Source organism: Scyliorhinus torazame, chromosome 2 (genome assembly GCF_047496885.1).
Source record: "Scyliorhinus torazame isolate Kashiwa2021f chromosome 2, sScyTor2.1, whole genome shotgun sequence".
NCBI lineage: Eukaryota > Metazoa > Chordata > Chondrichthyes > Carcharhiniformes > Scyliorhinidae > Scyliorhinus > Scyliorhinus torazame.
In genome coordinates this window covers 223,452,992-223,466,428 of record NC_092708.1, presented here as the reverse complement: position 1 = coordinate 223,466,428, position 13,437 = coordinate 223,452,992, and positions in this window count along the sequence as shown.

The window sequence follows — 13,437 nt, the reverse complement described above, 5'->3', positions numbered from 1 at the left end:
GGAACTCTTTGCCACAGAGAGCTGTGGGGGAAGAGTCCTTGTATATATTTAAGGCTGAGATACGTAGATTCTTGATCAGTAAGGGAATCATGGGTTACAGGAAGAGCAGGAAAGTGGACATGAGGAATGTCAATCAGGCATGACCCGATTGAATGGTGGAACAGGCACAAGGTGCCGAATGGCCTACTCCTGATTCTAATGCTTATGGAGCTGCATTCTCTGCAGCCCCACGCCAAAATCGCGTTTGGCGCGGGGGCGGAGAATCCACTTTTATGACAGGATCAGGCTTGCCGCCACTCCCGCGATTCTCCGGTCCCCCGGAGAATCGCCCACGCATGAATTATGTGGCGCGGCTGGGGGGGGGCCATTGCCAGAGGCCCTCCCAGCGGTGCTCCTGTCCCAACTGGCCGAATTCCCGACGGTGCTGTTCTAACCACGTCTGGCTGGTCGAGACTGGCATGCGGTGGCTGCGGACTCAGTCCGCGGCTGCCCTGGTGAGGGGTGGGGGATCCAGTACCAGGGGAGGCCTTATGGGCGGCCGAGGCAACGATCGGGCTGGTTAGATTGAGCGGCGTGTGGCAGATCGTTGGGACCTTCTTTGTTGGCCCAGGCCTGCCAGCTGAGTCCGCCGTCGCGTTCGAGCGCATGCCCGGACTCGCAACCGGAAGTGCGGGGGCTTGTATCCGCAGTTGAAGCTGTGAGAAGCACCCCGGGGCCCTGCCAGCCCCTTCCAGGTAGGTGAATAGCTGTAAAAAAATGTAAGTATGTGTGGCGTGAAACGCCAGCAATTTTACACCAGTGTGGGGACATAGCCCCATTTTTGGAGAATCTAGCCCAAGGTCTTATAGTCTTCTTGGTTCTTTACATGCTCTACATCATTCAAACCTGTAATCAAAATGTCGTCCAGGTATCATTGCACACCAAATAGCCCACTCAAGATCTGATCCACAGATCATTGGAAGAGAGCTGGTGCTCACATTGTCCCGAACTGAAGCCTTCGATACCGAAACAGACCCCTGTGTGCTACTATGGTCAGTTGAGACTCAATAGATACGTTTATTTTGCAGTTAGGCTCAGATAAATTTTACTGAATGTTTGGCCACCTGAGAGGCCTGCAAAAAAATCTTCGATAAGTGACAGAGAGTGGAGGGGAATGTGCGGGAGGGAGAGGTTGAATGTGTGTGCATGTGGGAGGGAATGAGTGTGTGTGTGTCTGAGTGAGGTATTGAGAGTGTGGGAGTGATGTTTTGAGTGCATAGGATGGAGAGATTGTGTGTGAGGGAGAGATCAAATGAGTGAGAGACTATATGCGCACGAGCAAGTATGTTTGTGGGAGTGAGAGAATGTCTGTGTATATGTGCGTGGAAGTGGGGGAGTGCCTGTGCATGTATGTGGGGGAGTGAGAAGTGTATGCGTGGGAGTGAGTGGGAGTGGGAGAATGTGTGTGTGTGATAGAGACTGTGTGCATGGGAGAGTGAGAATGAGAGTGTGAGTGAGACAGTGCAAGTGAAACAGAGTGAAAGAGAGATCGAGGGCGGGATTCTCCGACCCCCCGCCAGGCCGGAGAATCGCCGGGGGGGGGGGCGGTGTGAATCCCGCCCCTCTGCCCCGACGCCAGCTGCTGGATTCCCCTGCGCCGGTTTTTCGGCGGGGACGGGAATCACGTTGCGCTGGTCGGGTTCCGTTGGCAGTGCCCCCCCCCCCACCCCCCGGAGATTCTCCGCTCCGCGATGGGCTGAGTGGCGGCCCGTTTTCGGCCAGTCCCACTGGCGTAAATCAAACAAGATCCTTACCGGCGGGACCTGGCTCTGCGGGAGCCCTGCGGAGTCCTCGGATGGGGGGCGCTGGGGGATCTGGCCCCGCGATCGGGGCCCACCGATCTGTGGGCGGGCCTGTGCCGTGGGGGCACTCTTTCCCCCGCTGTAACGAAATGCCATTGCCTGCGCGGAGAAGAACACCCCTGCGCATGTGCTGGGATCACGCCAGAACACGCTGGCGCTCCCGTGCATGCGTCAACCCGCGCTGGCCGGTGGAGTCCCTTCAGCGCGGTTGGTGCAGCGCCAATCCTGCCGGCGCAGGCCTCGCCTCTGAAGGTGCGGAGGAAGGTGTGTCCCAAGGCCGGAGTGATTCACGCCACTCCTCGGTGCCGGTACGGCCCGCCCCACCAGATAGCGGAGAATCCCGGCCAGAGAGTGTGAGAGAGATTTAGAGAGACAGAGAGAGTGAGGGAGAGAATGTGAGAGAGAGAATGTGAGAGGGAGAATGTGAAAGAGAGAGTGCGAGAGAGACAGACTGTGAGACAGAGTGTGGGAGAGTGAGAGGGAGAGTGTGAGAGGGAGAGTGTGAGAGGAAGACAGAGAATGATAGAGAGAGAGAATGACAGAGGAAGACAGAGAGTGAGTCAGAGAGTGTGAGAGAGAGAGAGTGTGTTGGAGAGAGAGTGAGTGACTGAGTGTGAGTGAGTGAGTGAGTGAGTAGTGAGTGAGTGAGTGAGTGATACCCTTTATTCCAGTTGGGGTTCTCCCTCACTCTCACCACCAATACCAACACATACTTACACAAACACACACAATGGGTTAGCGGGAGTGAATGAAAACCCTAAGACTGCCATTGACTCTCTCACAATCTGGTCATTTTTATTAGTTAGTCTTTTTTAACTTAATAATTTATTGCTTTGAAATGCATTTATTTTTGCTAGTGTAAAGGTTCCTCCTGTTCCTTCTTGTTTATTCCCTATCTATTTCCTTGTTTTCCCCTTTCTTTTATTTCTGATGTTGCATTTTGATCCATATTTAATGGTCCTGTGACTTTAAGGCAAAGCAGCAGCATGCACCTTAAATTCAAACAGAAAGACCCAGAAATCTGTGCTTCTGAAGACCGACATCAGTGATGATCTGGATTGAATGATGTGATGGGAGGCCAATGAATTGACCTAAAAGGTGGTGATCTGCCCGGTAACAAGTGGCGATTGGTTCTGTTCACATTGAAATGGTTCAGAGACCTAAAAGCTTTCAGTTTTACACTTTTGGCAGCTAAGGAGAAGACCTCTCTTTTTCTCACTCTGTTTTCTCCAGAAATAAATAGCTAATTCATACCAGTTGATCACCGTGGGAATCCAGAATTTGATAACTCACTCTGCAGAAAAGACTGATGCAAGCAGAACCCAGAATCTGATAACTCTCTCTGCATTAAAGATTGATGCAAGCAGAGACTAGAATCTGATAATTCTCTCTTCAGAACAGGCTGATGTGAAGTCAGGGACCTCTCCTGGTAAAGCTGTGAGTAAGTTATTGCTAACTGCAAGGAAGATAATTATGGGTGATAAACCAAAGACTTTAAACCACACTCATACTGTGAAGAAAGTGCACTAAAGAAATCATCATCTGAAACAAGGACTCTTATCTTTTGACCTTAATCCTTAGTATGTTTACCCCTTTCCACTGCTCTGTCTTTGCCTATCTTGTGTTTCTGGTAGAGGATGGGCAGTTAAAGGGGGAGTCAAGTTAGCTTGTCATTAAGCAACTGTACTTACTGCGTGTTTTCACAGTGTACATTAACAATCTGGAAGAAGGAACTGAAGGCACTGTTGCTCAGTTTGCAGATGATACAAAGATATATAGAGGGACAGGTAGTATTGAGGAAGCAGGGGGTGCTGCAGAAGGGCTTGGACAGGCTAGGAGAGTGTGCAATGAAGTGGCAGATGGAATACAATGTGGAAAAGTGTGAGGTTATGCACTTTGGAATGGAGGCAGAGACTATTTTCTAAATGGGGAAATGCTTAGTAAATTAGAAGCATAAAGGGACTTGGGAGTCCTTGTTCAAGATTCTCTTCAGGTAAACGTGCAGGTTCAGTCAGCAAATAGGAAGGCAAATGCAATGTTAGCATTCATGTCGAGAGGGCTAGAATACAAGACCAGGGATGTACTTCTGAGGCTGTATAAGGCTCTGGTCAGACCCCATTTGGAGTATTGTGAGCGGTTTTGGGCCCCGTATCTAAGAAAGGATGTACTGGCCTTGGAAAGGGCCCAGAGGAGGTTCACAAGAGTGATCCTTGGAACAAAGAGCTTGGTGTATGAGGAACATTTGATTCTGTACTCGTTGGAATTTAGAAGGATGCGGGAAGGCCTTATTGAAACTTACAGGATACTGCAAGGCCTGGATAGAGTGGACATGGAGAGGATGTTTCCATTTGTAAGAAAAACTAGAACCAGAGGACACCATCTCAGACTAAAGGGACAATCCTTTAAAACAGAGAAGAGGAGGAATTTCTTATAGAATCATAGAATTTACAGTGCAGAAGGAGGCCATTCGGCCCATCAAGTCTGCACCAGCCCTTACAAAGAGCACTCTACTGAAGCCCACATATATACCCTATCCCCGTAACCCAGTAACCCCTACTACCCTCTTCAGCCAGAGGGTAGTGAATCTGTGGAACTCTTTGCCGCAAAAGGCTGTGGAGGCCAAATCATTGAGTGTCTTTTAGACAGAGATGGTGAGGTTCTTGATTAATAAGGGGATCAGGGGTGACTCACCTGATAAAGGAGCGACACTCCAAAAGCTAGTGATTCTAAATAAACCTGTTGGACTTTAACCTGGTGCTGTAAGCCTTCTTACTGTTCAAACATGCTGGCAGGGGAATGTAAAATTCAACCCATACGTTGCAATGTCTTCATCACCAGCGAGTTCATGGTATAGAATTCCCTGACCTCAAATCACTGAGTTGGCACCATTGTCACAAAGACTGTGATTGTTCAAAAATAACTTCATCATTACTTACTTGAGCAAATAGGAATGGGAAGATAAATATGTCCATCACCCAGGTCCTGAGAATACATTTTAATAAATCGTAATATCAAAAGCTAATTTTAAAAATACTTTTCTAGAGCATCAAATATGAGGTTCGCTTCAGATAATAGTTCATTTGGTAACTTGTTGATGTAAAGGAAAATAAAACAAAATGCCGACATTTGATAAATTGTGTACAAAAAAGATCATTGTCCCCAATTCCAGAATGAACACACATTGTTTTGGCAAGTAGCTTCCAGATGCCAGTATTTGTTTAAAACATGAAGAATATATCGCCAGTTCAGCAGATTGGCTGGAGTCTTTCAAACTTCTAACTTAAGGTTAATAAGTTGGCTTTTAAATAGCAGTTATAATGTGAAACCCAAACTGACAGTGACTGTCTCCTGGAGGTGATTTTACGTTGAAGCCAAATGCAAATTGATTTCAGTCATAAACATATTGCATTGCCTCATAAGCAAAACTTTTGCAGTGACTAATTGTACAGCATTACTTCCCTAATGTTAATTAATATCAGGAATACTGTGATTACCATTACAGTAATGGTCCTGTTGACACTGATTTTAATTAAAGGTGGTGATAAGTACAGATTCTTCAGATGAACAGGCAAATCAGCAAGGAATTGTTTGAACTTGAACAGAACATTTTCAATTAAACTTCTTGGAAATATAATATGATAATACTGGTGCTATCATGTTTGCATACATTCTACTGTGGCTGTTAAAATAGTGACAATCACATTTTATACGACTGAGAAAAAGACCTGGTCAAATGTCAAGCTTTTCTTGAAGATAGTTTCGTAAATACGCTGGCATAATGACTTTAAGTACTTGGAAGATGGACGGCACTTTCACAATAAGGTCACCCTTTCCATGGAACCAGCTGTGCTACTTTTACAGCCTAAAAGTAGGAATTGTAACTAAAGAGAAGAGTTACTCTAAATAGAGCCATCATTTCAGGTCCTACTTGACTCCAAAGTGTTTTGCTTTTGCATTGCTTGACTTAATGAGTGATAGTTCCAACTGAATGATAATCACATTAGGAAGGTTTTCTGATATCGTTCAATTGTGCAGCCAAAGAAATGCAAGTTGAAACAAATTCCATGATGGTAAATGTCAGGGAAGCTCTGCTTATTATCCTTCCGATGTATCATTGGGAAAGTTAGTTATGACGGTGTTCTCATCAATCATGGGTTTATCATCAAGATAACAAATCACAGAGTAAACTTAAAATCTAATTAATCCAGTTTGACCACTGACAATATGGCATGTTTTATACTGCACAAATATACAAAGTCCCAAAAGGGCTTGGGGCAGATGTGTGAATCAAAATCTGTAAATGATAATGAGATGAGTCAAATGCATCTAAAGCTGGCTAATTAAATTAGTTTATTCTGTGATAAAGTATAAAAGAAGATTGAAAGATAAAATAGATTGTTTCCTAGAACTGAATTTGACCTGCCCCCAGTGGGCATCCATCCCATCCCATCCCATCACTCTCCGGCCCACCCTGGAGCTCATCCCCATATTTGGAGAGGGGGGGGGACGACACCAAAATCGCAGCTCACCCACCATATTAAAATGAGAACATAAGGTCAATTAGGCTTGTTATGAAGCCTAGTGAGCCTAATAATATGCTCCCCAAACAATAATACGCTTGGTGTGGGCAGCAGAGCTGGTGCGAGAAGCTTGATTTCTTTACCTGAAATGATTCAAGGGCGGGAATGATGGAAGGAGTCGTTCTTTGGGGATGCCCTTTCCCCTCATGTGGTGCCCGTGTCCCCACCTCACTGCACCCCCCAACCCCCCCCATCCCCCACCGTCCCTGGACTTAATTCCCCTTTCATTTCTAACCATTACCTCTCTGAAACTCACCCCTCCCCATCTCCCCTCTTCCTAGAGATCCCAAACCCTCACAGCCTGAGAGGACCCTAAGCCTTGGATCCACTCCTACCCTGAGGTCCCAGCAACATTCACTGATGCCTTTGTGGCATTGTTGGGACTGATGGAGCTTCTGGCCAATCTAATTGGACAGCCGCTCCAGAGGGCAGGTCTCGGCTGAGAAGCGTAAGTCTCACTCGGCCCTTGTTAATTATCCCCGTAATGTTTTATTGCTGTGGGGCTGGTCAGCGTGGGGCATGGAGATGCATGCTATCTGACCCAACCCTGTAAAATTCAGCCCATTTTGAGATTAACCAGATGGGCCACAAATAAATTATGTAGCTAAAATGAAGATTCTGCTAAAAGCCACAATTGTGCAGAGTTATGTTCTCTTATTCACAGCTTTTTAAAGAGCTGGAGCAGAAAGGCTATGTTTAAGATCTTCAGGTTAAATATCCATTGTACTTTGAAAGAATATTTGATTTAAAAACACATATCCGCGAAAATGGCGGTGAAATTTAACAAGACCTAAAAATGAACATGGAATTGTTTATTCCTTCTGATACAGGTAGCAATCAAACTTCATGGCGATAAAACATAAAACTACAAAATGATTGGTATTTTCATACAATGAACACAAAAAATGTTAACAATTAGGTTATGACAAAGAGAGCAGTCAGGCGAAATATGGATCCCTTGAAAACTGAAAATGGTGAAATTGTGAATCGTTAAAAACCCAGACCAGACACCCACATTGTTACAATCAAATTAGGGATCAGTAACCAATATTTGCTAAACTAGAGAAAATTTTGGCTGATTCTCTGATTCTGCGGCTAAGTGCCGACGCCGGCATGAAAACTGTGGCATTTTACGACGCCAAAATCAGCGCCGAATCCTCATCGATTCCGGGACCGGTGAAGGGCTAACAGCAGCGCTGGGTAGAATGCCCACGCCCCGCGCCAGAAACGGCCGTAGAATGGCCAGGTCCGTGGCCGCATATGCTCACGGCGACAACCTGTAGTGGTCACGCCGTATAACATGGCGCCGGCCACGCATGGACCCCATCTCCCAGTTAGTGGCCCCCTGGAGCCCACCTCACCACTCCGGGACCATGCCCCAACAGTCCCCATAGCCCTCGCCAAAGCCCCCCCACTCCTGGCCAGTGGCACGTGACTGTCCCCCCCCCCCCCCTCCCCCCCCCGACTGTGGCAGCGCTGGATACAATACGCAGCCGCCATGCGGGGTTCACAAAAACTGACAGCACATGTGAACGGCGCTGTCATGACTCGGCCCATTGGGGGCGGAGCATCAGGGAGGCCTTCAGGTAACATCCTGAGGCCGTCCTAACGACGTGCGGCATACTCCCCGATTATGCCGTTTTGGAGGGGCGGAGCATCTGCAAACGGGCCCTGTCCCCGATTTGGTCGTAAAGAGGGATTACGAAATCGGCGTTGGCAAGAGGAGATTGTTGACGCGGGGACAGTATTGGTGGACTTCTACGACATCAAAATTGGTGCCAATCCCGGAGCAATTTTGGAACCGTTAATGGGCTAGCCCTGGCACCACGTGGAAAGCGAGTGATTCCAATGAAAAACAGTATCCGATTCGCCGGTGTTTGGATTGCCACTCGAGAGGCTGACAAGCGGCAACCGTATATTAGCACTCCACTCCCCACACACACTCATCCCAGCCAACAAGTTGGCGCTGGTTGCGCTGGAGCGCGCCCATCCTGTTGATGGGTCGGCTGAGGCCAGAGGATAACTAGTGGAGTGGCCTGGGGGGACACCCATACGACCCGTGTTCACAGTGGGCAGTCAGCCTCTTGGCTGCCTAGCAGGCTGCGGCAAAGGTGGTCAGTGACCATGCACCCTGACCCCATGGCCCACCTCCTGGCCACCCCCTGCTCCTCCCCCATTCCCTGCCAGACATACCCCAGCCAACGGCACAACTGTCAGCACACGATAGTGATGTTGGACACTTTTCGTATCTCTCTCTCTCCCTCAGCAGCCACGGCGCCTGCTTCACAATTTTTAAAACCACGAGTGAAACTCGCCATTGGTAATTCCTTCTGGCAGAGGCAGAGCATCGCGGGAGCCCAAGAGAATACCGGGTCAGGCCCACGAATGATATAACGGCATTTACTGTGCGTGCGGAGTAGAACGCATTGACGCTGCTGTCGAGGCACCGGAGCCTGGCATTCCGTTAGGCGCCCAGCGGCAGCCATAATTTTCGGCTCATGCACCATTCTCAGCCCAATTGCGTTTCCCGATTCGGCCGGAGTATCCTGCCCCTGGTACGTACTAGGGGAATAAAGTCACAGTATTCCAGTTTCAAACAGAAAGAAAAGAATTCACTATACATGGGTTAACAAGGCAAACAGTCAATATTATCTGTAATATACTCTCCCCCCAGGAATGACATGAGGTAAAATGGATTAACAGGCAAACTGTGGTCAAACACCCACAAACTGACTTATGGGAGGCGTATGGCAGATATCAAGGGCTCAAAACAGCAGAAGCCCGAGAGGCACATAGAATATTCAAGATGGTACTTAATAGGGTAATTAGGAGAGAAGAAAGGGGACATGAAAGGACACAGGCAGGTAAAATGAAGGAAAATCCAAAGTTTTTTTTTCGCAAGTACATTAAGAATAAAAGGATAACTTGGGAAAGAGTAGGGCCCAGAAAGGACCACAGTGGTACAACATTAGAAGGCTCTTGAATGTAATCATGATGCCCTCCGAGGGGAGGGAGGTGGAGCTGGTGGTCACCATGGACGTGGAGAAGGCCTTCGACCGGGTGGAGTGGACGTATTTGTGGGAGGTCCTGGGATGGTTTGGGTTTGGGCAGGGCTTTGTTGACTGGGTCCAGTTCCTGTACCAGGCACCATTGGCGAGTTTACGGACAAACCGGGTGAGTTTGGACTACTTTAGACTGCACCGGGGGACAAAGCAAGGATGTCCCCTCTCCCCCTTGTTGTTCACCATGGCTATAGAGCCATTGGTGATGGCGTTCAAAACATCAAAGGACTGGAAGGGGCTAGTCTGGGGGACAGGTGGAGCACAGGGTCTCGTTGTATGCGGACGACCTACTCGTGTATATTTCTGACCTGTTAGGGGGGAAGGGAGAGATTATGCAGATCTTAGGGGAATTCGGCCAGTTCTCAGGTTATAAATTGAACATGGGTAAGAGCGAGGTTTTTGTGATCCAGACGAGGGGGCAGGAGAGGAGACTGGGGGAGATGCTGTTTAAAGTGGTGGGAGGGAGTTGCCGGTATTTGGGAATTCAGGCGGCACGGGGATGGGGGCAGTTGCATAAATTAAATCTGGCCTGGTTAGTGGACCAAATGAAGGAGGACATTCGGAGGTGGGACATGATCCCGCTGTCACTGGCGGGGAGGGTACAGACCGTAAAGATGACGGTTCTCCCGAGATTTTTGTTTGTTTTCCAGTGTCTCCCTATTGTTACACCAAAGGCCTTTTATAAGCGGGTGAATACGGTGATCTTTAGGTTTGTATGGGGGGTAGAACCCCGCGAGTGAGGAAAGTGCTGCTGGAGAGGAGCCGAGTGGGGGGGAGGGTTGGCCCTGCCGAACTTTTGGAATTATTACTGGGCGGCAAATATAGCCATGATCAGGAAGTGGGTAGTGGGGGAAGGGTCAGTGTGGGAGAGGGTAGAGGCAGTATCATGTAGGGGCACAAGTTTAGGACCACTGGTAACGGCCCCTCTGCTTTTCTCGCCAGCCTGGTACTCCAAAAGCCCGGTGGTAGTGGCGGCTCTGAGAGTTTGGGGGCAGTGGGAGAAGCATATGGGAGTGGAGGGAGCGTCAGTGTGGGCTTCAATTTATGGTAATCACCGGTTTGTCCCGGAGAGACAGTGGGGGGTTTTGGAGGTGGCAGAGAGCAGGGAGAGAGAGGCTGGGGGATCTGTTTATCGATGGGAGCTTTCCCTGTTTGGCGGATTTGGAGGAATTTGAATTGCCGGGAGGGAATGGGTTTCGATATCTGCAGATAAGGGATTTTGTGCAAAGGCAGGTTTCGACCTTTCCACTTCTATCGCCGCAGGGGACACAGGACAGGGTAGTTTCTAGAACGGGTGTGGGGAAGGGGAAGGTCTCAGAAATCTATAAAGAACTCATGGAGTGGGAGGAAACCCAGATAGCGGAAGTGAAGCGTAAATGGAAGGAAGAATTCGGAAAGGAGTTAGAGGCGGGTCTGTGGGAGGATGCTCTGAGCAGAGTCAACACGTCCTCATCATGTGCCAGGCTCAGCCTGATACAATTCAAGGTGGTTCACCGGGCACACATGACAGTGGCCCAGATGAGCAGGTTTTTTTGGGTCGAGGACAGGTGTGGGTGATGTGCAGGAGGACCCGCAAATCATGTCCACAGGTTTTGGGCATGTCTGAAACTTAGGGATTCTGGCAGGGATTTGCCGATGTCATGCCCATGGTGCTAAAATGAGGGTGGAACCGAGTCCAGAGGTGGCGATCTTTGAAGTGTCGGAAGACCCGGGAGTCCAGGGGGCGAGAGAGGCTGATGTTTTGGCCTTTGCCTCCTTGGTAGCCCGGAGACGGATCTTATTTGTGTGGAGGGACTCAGAGCCTCCGAAATCAGTGGTATGGGTTAGCAACATGGCTGGGTTTGTCATGGTTGAGAAAATTAAATTCGCCCTGAGAGGATCAGTGTTAGGATTCGTTCGGAGGTGGCAGCCGTTTATCAACTTCTTCGGGGAAAACTAAACTGTTAGCAGATACAGTAAGAGGAGGGGTGAGGGAATAAGGGGGGGCAGGGGGAGTTAGTTTAGTTTAGTTTAGTTCAGTTTAGGCTGGAACAGCGAGAGGAGATGGAGGGACTTTGGAATTGTGTGTATAAGCTAAGTTGTCGGGATATGATTCTTGGTTGGGGGGGGGTGTTACGCACTGAATTATGTTTACATTTATATTTGTATACTGTGTTGTTATAAAACCGTAAATGCCTTCATAAAATGTTTGTAAAAAAAAAGACAACAGTTGTAATTTGTGTGTGGAACCGGAGGACGTACGGAAGGTTCTAAATGAATATTTGTGTTGGTGTTCACTAGTGAAAGGGCCAGTGTGGGTATAGAAATCAGGCAGAAGGATTGTGATGAAATTAAAGAGATTAGTATAGACAGAGAGGAGGTTCTTAAAAGTAGACAAGTAGGCTCCGGAATGTGGCGACGAGGGGCTTTTCACAGTAGCTTCACTGAAGCCTACTTATGGCAATAAGCAATTATTATTATTATTATCTCCAAGGCCAGATGAAATGTATCCCAGGCTGCTGAGTGAGGCAAGGGAGGAAATAGCAGGGGCACTGGCAATAATTTTCAATTCGTCTCTGGCCACAGGAGAGGTTCGGAGGACTGGAGGATAGCCAATGTGGTCCCATTATTCAAGAAGGGAGGAAGGGATAAACCAGGAAACTGCAGGCCAGTCAGCCTAACCTCAGTGGTGGGTAAACTATTGGAAGCAATTCTGAGAGACAGAATTAATCTGCATTTGGACATTAATCAAGAACATTTAGCTTGGTTTTGTGACGGGGAGGTCATGTCTGACCAACTTGATTGAATGTTTTGAAGAGATGGCCAGGTGTGCAGATGGGGGAAATACATCTGACGTAGTCCCCTTGGATGTCAGCAAGGCTATTGATAAGGTCCCACTGATAGCAAAGGTAAGATCCCATGGGATCCAATGAAATTTGACAAGTTGGATCCAGAATTGGCTGGGTGGCAGGAAGCAGAGAGTGATGGTCGAGGGGTGTTTTTCTAACTGTAAACTTGTATCGAGTGGGGTCCCTCATGAATCAGTGTTGAGGTCCTTGCTGTTTGTGGTTTATATAAATGATTTAGATATGAATGTAGGGTTGATCGGTAAACTTGAGGGTTGATCGGTAAATTTGCAGATGATGCAAAAATTGGTGGTGGTAAATAGTGAGGAGGGTAGCCTTAGATTACAGGAGGACATAAATGGGCTGGTAAGTGGTAAATGGAATTCAATCTGGATAAGTGTGAGGTGATGCACTTGGGCAGGACAAGGTAAGGGCAGGACCCTGAGAAGCACTGAGGATCGGAGGGACCTTGGTGTGCTTGTACACTGGTTCCTTAAGGTAGCAGGGCAGGTAGGTACAGTGGTTAAGAAGGCACAGGGTAGACTTGCCTTCAATAGTCGAGGCATCGAGTTTAAGAGCAAGGAGGTTATGCTGGAATTATATAAAACCGTAGTGAGGTCACAGCGAGAGTATTGTGCACAGTTCTGGAATCCACATTATAGGAGAGATGTGATAGCAATGGAAAGGGTGCAGAGGAGATTTACCAGGGTGTTGCCTGGGCTGGAGAGTGTTAGCTATCAAGAGAGATTGGATAGACTGGGGTTGTTTTCCTTGGAGCTGAGGAGACTGAGGGGGACATGATTGAGATGTATAGAATTATGATTGGCAGAGATAGAGTAGGCAGGAAGAAACTTATCCCCTTGGTGCAGGGGTCAATGACCAGGAGGTATAGATTTAAGGTAAGGGACAGGAGGTTTAGAGGGGATGTGAGGAAAAACGTTTTTACCCAGAGGGTGGTGGGAGTCTGGAACTCACTGCCTGAAAGGGTGGTGGCGGCAGAGACGCTCATAACATTTAAGAAGTATTTAATGTGCTCTTGCGATCCCAGGGCGTACACTGCTATGGACCAAGTGCGGAAAAATGTGATTAGAATAGTTTGGTGGTTGTTTTTGACCAGCGCAGAAATGAT